General features: G+C 53.3%; 1 protein-coding gene across 9 annotated transcripts in view; it reads right to left on the bottom strand.

Annotated features, from left to right (window-relative positions):
• The window catches only part of SCN5A (sodium voltage-gated channel alpha subunit 5), a 101337-nt gene that overhangs the window by 86968 nt on the left and 3135 nt on the right, over positions 1-11234 (bottom strand). The window contains exon 1 of one of the 9 annotated variants that reach the window (XM_037731320.1): positions 10404-10481. The exons of the other annotated variants lie outside the window; for them this stretch is intronic. The gene's annotated coding sequence lies outside the window, so the exon portion shown is untranslated. Of the gene's footprint in view, positions 1-10403; positions 10482-11234 lie in introns of those variants that run through there. 9 annotated transcript variants of the gene reach the window in all.

Genomic DNA, 11234 nt, shown 5'->3' with positions numbered 1-11234 from the left:
AGAGAGAGGGAGAGAGAGAGAGGGAGCGTGTGTGTGGGTGCAAGCTTACACCTGCACGTATGTCTGTTCTAGCAAAGGTGTTTTTAATTTTTATGAGATAAAGGATTCATGCAGTTAGGCACACATAAATGTACAGTTGGATGAATTTCCACAAATGGAATACACCTGGTAACCAGCACCCAGACAAAGAGATCAAACGCTCCCAGTCTCTTAGACTTAGGCTGCCCTCCAGTCACTAAATACCCTCCTTTGCCAAGGGAACCACTCTCCTCGCTGCTAATGGCATAGATTATTTTTGCCTGTCTATGTATTAATAGTTCAGGGGCCCTTCTTAACAGACTCCGTGAAGGGGTGGTGGAAAAATTCAGGGAAGAAATCGCATCTCCTTCTCATTAACCTCTAATTCAAATTTAGCATTTCCTTCAATTATGAATGTAGGCAACAAAGCAGAAATTGTGACCAAAAGAAACTGCAGATGTTTCCCTGTCGTGTTACGGTTGCTGCCTGGCCTCTCAAATCACATTAATACTCATCACGACTTCAAAATTACAGCACTTAGCTTTGCTGCTGGATCTTAAAATTTAAAACATGAATAAAGACATATATTACACTATCAAAAGTTGTTTTTTGTGTTCCGAGCTGTATTTCAATACAGTTGGTTTCCTTTTTAATCTTATGTGTTTTATTTTGTCTCCGAATATGTGCTTCTGAGATGGGCTTCACTCGCTGGTGGAGAGAAGCTAAGACCCTGCTTGGTCCGGGCTCAGGTGCTGACACTGGGTCCCCTCCTGCTCGCCTCAGCTCCTCATCTGTAACGTGAGGAAGGATGAGACGCGCCTCCCCGTCCTCTCTGGGATTCTAGAATGCTCTTCCCCTGGCCTCCAGCTTGGACTTACTTGGACTTTGTGTCCTTTCTGGGTATGGACTGGGAGCCCAGTCTGCCTCGCCCTTGGACTTGAGAAACGCCACTCTGAGCCCTGCAGTGGCCTATGGGATGGACGAGGACCAGGGGGGCCGATGTCCTGTGTCCAAGCATTTCCGTACCCTCCGCAGTGTTCTCCATCCAAGGCCTGGTGGTGAGGCACTAGGTCCTAAGAAGGAACCTGCCCCAGCTGGCCTCTACAGAGCATCCACTTCCTCAGGGCCCTGGCTGGGATGGGATGGTCTGCCCAGGCGAGCTGCTGAAACCAGATTCTAGATGAAGTTCTCTGCTGCAGCACCCGGGCAGCCTCATGTTCCAAAGTAAACCCATGAAGAGTGCCTTTTGTCCCTGGGCCCCACAGGCGGCTCCTGGTGGGCGGGTGGGATCTGCTTTCTCCCTTGTTCTCCCGCCACCTGCACCTGGCTCTGGCCCTGCCCTTCCTTTAGCAGCTCAGGGCCCACGCCCTGCTGTGGCCAAGCCTGGCTGAGCCCCGGCTGCAGGGTTTCCGCTGCTGCCAGGGTCGGGAGGGCTCAGGGGTGGTCTGAGGATGTTCTGGGTGCAGGTTCAGCCACACCCCTCAGGTCTAGGATGTCAGGCCTCCAGATTTCAGAGGAACCCAGCCCCTCACTGTGGAAGGTTGTAGGGGAAAATAGGTGAGCAGGGGACCCTGGTCTCGGTCTCACATTGCCCCAGTGTTTGGGGAGGCTGGACCTGGCTTGACTGTAAGCCCACAGTCACTGGTCCCCTAGATGCCAGCACCTCATGATTCTCCCCCCGCAGGACAGCTGCTCCATCTCCATCAGCTTCTCCATCTGCACCAGTCCTACCGCAGCTCATCAGGCTGGGGCCTCTCCTTCCAGCTATCCACGCTTCCTGGGCCAGGTTTCCCTGTCCTTTGGGCTTCACTCTAGAGCCTGCCCCCCCTCCCCAACTCCATCCTGCCCCATTTCATCAGCCTCTGGAACTAGATGCATCTGTCCCTGGATCCGGAAGGCTCCTGAGAGCTCACGATGGGAGCAGGCTCTCAATCCTCCTTTCCAGACTGGCTCTTCCTGGCACCCTTTCTTCTGGCACTGGCCATAAGTTCTCCACCCTCACCCAACGTCACTGCCCTGGGACAGGCCTCCTTGCCCCTGCTTGGACCATGGCAGTGCCTCCCTCTTTCCTTCTCTCCCACACATGCAGACCCTGCTCCTAGATTTAGACATTCTCCAACACTCTGTGTGCCCTGAGCAATGCCAGAGTCACCTCCTCTCCACTCCACCTCCTCCAGGGCACCTCCCTTGACTGCCCACCCACCCGCACTGGCTCCTTCCCCCTTTCCCCCTTGCTCAGCTCTGGCCCCTTCCTGGCCTCTGCTGGTTACGGACAGGTCCTGTAGCATGCGTATTCACATCAAGGCAGAGATGCTGCACAAGGAGAACATTCACTGTTCACACCAGAAACTAGACCCCCCTGCACTGTTTTCACAACTGGCTTTCTTGAAGGAGGGTTTTCTGAAGGCAAAGGCACACAGCTGGTACTCAGTCAGCAATGCTTACACTGCTATGACACGGACACAACAGCCAGGCAGGTAGAGTGCAGCTGTAGGCACTGTCTGAGGTGGGAGGTGGTGTGCGGTGAACTACTTGTCCCAGTTTACACAGGACTTTCCTCATTTTGGCACTAAAATTTCTGCATCTTGGGACACCCCCCAGTCCCGGACAAATCAGGGTGGCTGGTCACCCCGGGAGTCTCCCCTCTCCTTGCAGCCCCTCCCTACTTACTCCCCTCCCTGATCCCAAAGGCAGGCACACTTCAACCTCCTGAGTCACGTCTGGCATTTTGGTCGCCTTGGAATCAGAGCCTCTGGAACACAGCATGCAAAGAATATTCTTTGCCATGTAAATTTATGCAAAGCATTGTGTGGAAGTGGTTCCCAGGCTTCCTAGAAAATCTCTGTGGGCTTCCTCTGCTCTGAGCTCCTCTCTCCTGCCCTGCAGTTGGGGTGACCTCAGGCTGCAGCACATAGCACCTAGGGCTTGCAGTCCCACCAACCCCAGAACGCAGTGCAGCTTTGCCCGGCCACAGGGCACTCCCCTTCTGCCTGCTCCTCAGTGCTAAAGAAGAGGCTCAGGGAGAGGATGTGGGTGTCCCCTAAAGGTGGAGGTCAGGGTGCCAGGACTTCCTGCCCACACCCTGATCACACTCCACAGACGAGCATGGGCCCCTCCTCTCTACCCTGCCTGACAGGACATCCTACAAAGACAAGGGGGTGCTTCCAGACTGCCAGAACCAGGAACAGGAGAACGGGAGTAGGGGCAGCTTGACAGGCTGTAACTTCACCCCAGTCACCCACAGGCCCCCAAAAAATGTGGAGATGACAGCTAGGAACCTCGCTCTCTGGGCTTCCTCACCTAGAGCCCCCATCAGAACTTCTAGTCCTGCTTGCAAGGCAACTGCATGACCTTCCTTGAGAACATGTCACACGTCAACACCTCACAGACCCATCTTATTAACTGAATGATCCAGTGACCATTTAATCAGCATCCATTGTGCACATGGTCCTGACAATGACTACACAGAATACTTGTCTTCCCAAAGCGATGGATCCCAAATCAACAGGGGATAATGCGGGGAAGAGGAAGTCGCCAGCAAAGAGAGTCCATGGTGGCTGGCAAGGAAATACATCCAGACTCGCAACATTGGCAACGAGGAAATGCCCTGAGCCAGAGAACCAGGCCTTGTACCCATCTCTGCCTCCCACTCTGGCCTCCCGCCTCACCCTCTTGAAGATTTCATGTTCCTAGGGATAAGGAGGTAGGGCTGTGCTGGGAAGCCAGCTACCGGAGTAAATCTGGGCCCTGGCCACGCATTTGTCTTGTGTCTGTGGGCAGATTAATTGATTGATGTTTCTCTACCTCAGTTTTCCCATCTGTAAAATGGGGTTAATAATAATATCTATCTCACAGCGCTGCTGTGAAGCATAAATGTATTGGTATTTGCATATGCTTGGCGCACAGAAAGTGCCAAATGAATTCAGTTGCTGTTATGGTTTTTGCTGTTATTATTATTGTTCTTATGGGAGATCCAGCTCAGAAGGCCTCCTTGCTGCCCACAGCAGCCCTCCCTGCCTGGGCTGGCTCTTTCTCTCCTCTCTGTATTCCTGGCACACTTGAATTCCCATCCCTACCTCAGCACAGGATGGAGTAGCTTCCCTGCACGCCTGTGTCTCCCCTGGGCGTCTGTTCTGGTCTCTCAAAGCAGGGACTGGTGAATGAAGGAATGAAAGAATGAGTGAGTGCGTGATTACCCTTCCTGCTGCCTGGACACACACTCACGCTGGGACTTGGTCCCCTTTCTAGACCTCAGTTTCTCCAGCCCCAGGCACTGGCCCAAGGGCTGCCCCAGCAGCATCACATGCTCACTCTGTGCCCCGCACTGCACTTAGCGCTGTCAACGGATCACCTTACTTCATCATTGCAGCAATCCAAGGAAGACAGGGGTTATTATCCTCATTGTACAGAAGGGAAATCTAACTCTAGGAGAGATGAAATCAGCTCCAGTCTGTCTGAGGCCGCGCCTGTGAACCCACCCATGGCACTGCATTGTCCCCTACCTCTGTGTGCAGAGAGTGGGGGAAAGGCTCACGGCTTACCTATGGCCCACCTGCCTGGGCTGAGTGTGTCTGTGACCCCACTTCAAGGCTGAGAGTCAGCCCTGTCGGCCTCATCTGAGCCTGGTTCTCTGTCTATGCAGCCCAGACGCTCCCAGGGAGACCTAGTCGACTTCTGCCCGTGCCCAGAGGCAGCAGTCTGCCTGACAGAACCGATTCCCCAGCAGCTTTTCTCTCCAGCTCAAGCGCTGTCCGAGGCAGCGCGGCCACTCATTCACCACATGTGGCGACCAAGTGCTTGGGATGTGGCCATTGCCGACCAAGCTGTGCGGCTGTGCAGTCGCATCCATTGTGCAGGCTTTGTAGAGTGAGGAATGTTGACTATTTCATTAATAATTTTTAGTATCGATTACAAGTCGAACAGATAATATTTAAGTTGATAATATCATACTGGATTAAATGTGTTCAAGTTAATTTAACTTTTTTTTAGCTTAAAAAATATGGCTATCAGAACATTTAAAATTACATATGTGGCTTGCATTGGTGACTCATACTATATTTCTATTGGATGGCACTGACATGGAGTTCCGGCTACCAGGCCCTAAGCCTTTAAAGAAGTCTACCTGAGGCCAAGCGCAGTGGCTCACACCTGTAATCCCAGCACTTTGGGAGGCCAGGGCGGGTGGATCACCTGAGGTCAGGAGTTCCAGACCAGCCTAGCCAACATGGTGAAACGGGGTCTCTACTAAAAATACAAAACATTAGCCAGGTGTGGGGACGGGCAACTCTAATCCCACCTACTCGGGAGGCTGAGAAGAATCGCCTGAACCTAGGAGGCAGAGGCTGCAGTGAGCCGAGATCGCGCCACTGCGCTGTACTCCAGCCTGGGCGACAGAGTGAGCCTCTGTCTCCAAAAAAAAAAAAAAAAAAAAAAAAAAGAATTCTACCTGCTTTGGGGCTGAATGTCAGGCTAGTCTCTGGGGGAGATAGGTGGTGGGTGGGATAGGGCTGGTGGGGGTGCTGCAGGGAAGGAGTAAAGAGTGATGCCCTCCACAGACCAGAAAGTGGCCACCCTGGTTGCCGGCAGCAGCTGTGGGTGGTTGTGGAGCCTCAAGCCACAGGTTGGGATGGTGGGGGATGGAAGTGGGAGGGCTCCACAGTAAGTTTCAGACCGTCCCTCCCGCCCAGGCAATTATCTGCATAGTCTCGGCTCTCCCTGACTAACCGCTTGGACAAAGGCTCAGTGGGGTGCCAGCTGGTGCTGGTGGCCTGTGCTTTGAGGTCCCAGCTCCCAGATCAAAGGCACATTGGTCTGTCCTTGCACGAGGGCTCCGCTAACCAGCTCCCCACTGGCTCGCTCCCTGGAGGTTGCAGAGGCATTAACCCTGTCCAGTCCGGAGCCCAGTTCTGGGGGAGGTGGGAGAGTCTGAGGAGCCTGTCCTCCTCTACTCTTAATCTCCGCCTCCAGCGACCTTGGTAAGTCCTGCAGAATCATCCCCGTCCCTCCCCGAGGTGGAGGCAAACACACCCACCCTGAAGCCGGGGATGCCCTCATTTACATGCATTTGCATCTCATTTATTCCAACACTTAGGCTGAAGCCGAGGCTAATTCAGCTGACAGGAAAACCCCACCCACTTTAGCTCTGCGGTTCTGCTGAAGTGATTCCCCAGGAAAGGATGAAATGAAATGGGAGTCCCTGAGACCAGGTCCCCCTCCAGAGGTGGGAGCTGAGGGGGAGTGGGCCTTTTGGCCTACCGCGGGGAGCCGAGACTGTGAAGATAATTGCCTGGGTGGGAGGGATGATCTGAAACTTACTGTCGGTTTTCACTGAACTTAGCCCACCTCCCTAGGACAAACTGGCTTGGGGGTAGCCGCTGTTTTCTCTGAAAGACGGGTGGCCCTGTTTTTATCTTCATGGCCCTTCCCCACAGCAAGGATGGGGGTCAGGGGCTTGGTAGCAGCTCATTCAGCCCATTGACTGTTCATCAGGGTCTGGGTGCCAGGCCAGGGGAACTGCAAATAGCCCAGGTCGTTCAGGTACCCCCTCCACAGGGTACAGGCCCCCCTCCCCCGGGCCCAAGTCTTCCTTGTCAGCCCCTTTACACATGCCCAGGTCCATGCACAGGGGATCTAGAATACTCTGAGTGGCACTGTGCTGTCAGCCAAGGCAGCACTGCCTCTGGCCCTGGGTCTCCAGGGTGGGGACCTGGATGGTCTAATACCCCGAAACCACAGAGACCCAGAGTTGGAGAGCCAGCTCAGTCACCCAAGGGCATTCCACCCCAGACCCCAGGTCATCTCTGTGTACACCCACATGGCACACATAATCAGTCCAGAAAGGTGCCCATCTGTGGCCCAGGAAACACCCTCATGGCACACAGATGCCCGTGACATTAATAAGAGTTCTAAGACTCTTCCTAGCTCCATTCCTTCCAACTCATTTTTCTCAATATTTGAGCTGAAAAAAAGCTTCACAGAGGAACTGTGCACTGATGGCATGGCAACCAAGGTATTTATAGGGCACCTACTGTGTGCATTAAGGGAGACAGAAACCTGGGAGGCCTACCTCTAGGGTCCCTTAGTGTCCAGAGAGAAATAAGCCAATCCACCAATATACTACATGTATGCCACAAAATGTCCATGATGAAGTTTAACGAAACATGTAACCTTTTTCCTTAATATTCTTTTACACGGAGGTATACTTTAAACACAAGAACATGCTTTAGGTGTACAGTTGGATGACTTTTGACAAATGACACCTGAGTAAGCGCCACTCCAATAAGACAGTAAACATCCCCTCGCCCCAGAAAGTTCCCCACTAATCTTTCCAGTCAACTGCTCTGATTTCTATCACCTGGACTCGTTTTGCCTGTTCTAGAACTTCATGCATATGGAATCCTACCATATGGGCTCTTTTGTGCCAGGCTGTTTTTGCTTAACACAATGTTTGAGATTTTTACTTTTTATTTGTTGGCAAGTGTGATCTAAGCTCCCTTGTGAACACAGGTCACCCACCTGGAGACACGTCCTTAATTTGATCATAAAAGGTGAGGACTGGAAGGGACCTGAAGTCCAGCTAACTTTGGGGACTGTAGGCCCCAAGGGGTTCTTAGGGAGTTTTTTCCTCTCCTTCCCTCAGACATTTCCTGAAACAGAAGCTCAGCAATTAGACATCTAATAGGCACCCAGGCTCAGCAAGTGAGTGGGGGCTTTCCTTGGGTTTCCAGTTTTGTTGGCAACAGGCTGTCGCTTTATTTAACTGGCAGTCTGTGCTGCACCTGACCCAGCACAGTGGTGGGGCTGCTGCTGCAAAGGGCCAGCCGAGCTCCCGTGCCTTCTTCCGATTATGTCTGCGAGCAGCACATGAGGAACAGGGGCTATGGTGGGTGGCCTCTGGCCTCAGCATCCTTGTGCCCCACACCAGCTGGTGTCCCTTGGGTGGAGCCCTGGGCTCAGTAGAGAATGGACACGGGACTGGGTTCTTCCCAGGAGTATGTCCAGAGGCAGGAGAGCTGGGCAGGCGAGGGTGGGCACCTTGGCTCTGAGGGGCTAGTCTGGGCCACTTTCCGTGCTTGGCCCAGGTCGATGAGGCTGGGGCTTTGATGGCCAGGCCGGGTGCACTGACTGGGCTGCGCTGGTCCTGCGCGTGGTCTGATTTTTTTCCCCACCTTAGATCATTTGGGGTACCTCCCAGCCCGGCCTGAGTGTGGGGGGATGGCTAATGTAGCTTGAGTACCCTGAGAGCTGATTTGGTGCCTAAGGCCAGATTACCTCTCTGTTCTGCCATCTCTTTGAAAGCGGCCTCTTGAGCCAGGCCTCCTGCCTTGCACAGCCTTCGAGGAATCAATACCCACCAGAACAGCATTTACCATTTTCCTGGTGCCAGGAGAAGCCTCTCTCCTATTCAAAATCCTTTCCCAGAAAGCACGGGGCTCCCTGGGCAACGCAAGGGTGAGGTCCTGTCTGAGTTCTGTCCACATCCCCATGTGACCTTGAGCCTATAGGGCAGCCAGCACCAGCTCAGCTACCCAGGGCTGTTAGGAGGGCAGAGAAAGCCCTTGGTGAGGACAGAGGGTTCTGAGTGGGCGAGGGACCCTCCTGGGCCCACATGGACGCTGTGAGAGCAGCTCCATCCCTCCACTCTGCTAATACCCCTGTGGGGACATGACTTTCCATTGCCCTCCTAGGAGATTTAATCAGGAGAAGAAACTAAAGAGGAGAGAAAGAACTGAAGCCTCAGAGCATAAACATTCTGTCCTGACAACAGCCCCAGCCATGCGATCAAAGCACTCACCTCTCTGAATTCTATGCATCCTCTGTGGTGGGGTTCCAGTCCCACCTCTTCCAGGCAGCCTCCGCTGGCTGCTCTGGACCACACTGACCTCCCGCCAGGGAATCTCAGTCCCTAACTTCAACCTTTCATTCTTCCTGTGCTGGGCAGATCTCTCCCTGGCCCTCTGAGGCAAACCTGGGAGGTCCTAAGGATTTCCACTGTCCTTTTCTGTCCCTCCAGAATAGTAAACAGAGTGAGGAATGGACAAGAGAAGTTGAGAAACTGTTCTATCAGACTCCGGCTTCAAAAATCACAAGTAAATTTTCTGCTGGGCTTGGGGCACACCAGGTACCCATGGGGGAAATGCAGTTGCTGGGGGAGCTGTGGGTACTGAGCTCCCCAGCCCCTGGCTGTGGCTCTTCAGGGAAGACAGGTGACAGCAGGCAGGGTAGAGGAGGTAAGATGAGCATTAGAGAATTGATGTCAGATGGCCTGTGTTGTGCCAGGGGTGGTGCCTACCTCCACAAAGCCTGGTCCTGGACTTGCCCCCCACTGGGGGTCCCAGGCTCTGGGAATTGACGTGGGGTCTCTATAAATAGTGTCATTCCATATTGATCATTTTAAAAAGACACGTTATGTTCTAGGCCCACAGAGAGGAGAGTTATGTCTAAAAATAGTCTCATCCTCAGGAACCGTTGCCAGCCCAGGGTGAGCGGTGTAAGCTGTGCAGTCTAAAGGGGCGGGTTGGAAATAGAGGCACAGAACCTCTCCATCCTCACCCTGTTCCCTCTGCTCTAACCCACGGAACTGGCCCCTGCCTCAGGGCCTTTGCACCTGCTGTTCCTTCTGTCACATTCTTTCCCAAGATCTCCTCAGGTTTGGTTTTTTCATGTTATTCAGGTCTCAGTTCAGTCTCCTCCTTCAAGGGGCTTTCCCTGCCCAGTCAGTCTAGAGTCACCTGAGCCTCTCCATCACACTGCCCTGTTGTATTTCCTTCACAGCACCAGCCCCAATCTCAAATGATCTTCTGTATGGATTGCTTTAATGGTATCCAGTCTGCCTTTCCCCACTTGCACATAAATTTCATGAGAGCAATTTTTATAGCTTGTACACCTTCTAGAACCTTCCATGGCCCAAAGGCACAAACTCTGCCTCAGACCTCTGCATCAGGGCAGCCTGGGCTGGCAGCAGGCAGTGGGGCCCTCCCGTCCCAGGCTCCCCCTGCAGCCCTGGCCAGCCCTGTAGTAGGTCTGCTTCCCATGGGGCCCAGCCTCTGTTGACAGACTACCCATTGGCCCTGTTTTTTCCCCTGTCTCTGCCTTCTTCACGTATTTAGTAGCCACAGGACTTTTACTCCAGCTTCCTTCTCCCAATCCTATCACCCTGGACACCTGCCCTAGACAACCTCATCAAGAACACCCTTCTCTCTGTAGAGCAAGGGCTCCCTCCCCTTCCTGCCCACATCCCCAGCAGGAATCACAGTACCTGCCATTAAAATCTCTATCTCGGAGATTCACAGAAAGAGTTATTCCTCCCACCCAGCCTCCCTAACTGCCCCCTGAACAAATCGTAACCACTACACACTGCATGGGCACTATCTTGATGCACAGACCTGCAGCCCTCACTGAGGGAGAGGCCATCCCCAAGCTCCTGCAGGCGATGTGCTGCCCGGACACGTATGCCTACAGCGTCCACTCCAGGCTCTCCTGACAGCCCTCCCCGACCCCACCCCTCACCAGCTCCCTTCTATCTCTCTCCTCCCTCTTCAACCATCAAACTTTTTGAAAGAGCTGTCTACACATGCTGTTTCCACGTCCTCACCTCCAGCTCACTTCTCAACCCACTCCAAACTGGCTTCCATTCCCACCAAGTCACCCATTCATTCATTCAACAAGAACCTGTCTGTGCTGGGCACTACATTCTGCGGGCACTGAGTGGAGTTTCTCCTGCCAAGGTCACCAGCACCCTCACCGTGGTTCGATCTAATGGACACTTCTTTTTAAATTATTCATTCTTTTTCTATCTATCCATGAACTTCTGAGAATGCACCTTAAGTCTCTCCGCTGAAGGGAACAGGGCACTCTCCCTGCCTTCCGCGGCACCTCCTACTCCCGGCTTTCCTCCTACCTCTCTGGCTGCTCCTTCTCAGCCTTCTTGCAGACTTCTCCTGCCCTGATTGTTGGAATGCTTCTGGGCTCCCGACTCAACCTCCTTCCTTCTCACCCTCTACACCACGTTACGATCACCTGGGTGCTTTCAAAACTCCTGATGCCCAGGTCCCATCCCAGGGCCAAATGAATGAGCATGTCTAGGGGTGGAGCCTAAGCAGAGGTATTTTTATTTAAAGCTTTCCAGGTGATGCTGACGTCACCAGGATTGAGAACCCCAGGTCTGCATTTTCGCTGGGCAATCTAATTCAGTGCCACGCCTCCAATGACCAAGC

The sequence above is a fragment of the Cebus imitator genome, unplaced genomic scaffold, assembly GCF_001604975.1.
Source record: "Cebus imitator isolate Cc_AM_T3 unplaced genomic scaffold, Cebus_imitator-1.0 Scaffold391, whole genome shotgun sequence".
Lineage (NCBI taxonomy): Eukaryota > Metazoa > Chordata > Mammalia > Primates > Cebidae > Cebus > Cebus imitator.
This window is presented reverse-complemented; position numbering and strand designations above follow the sequence as displayed.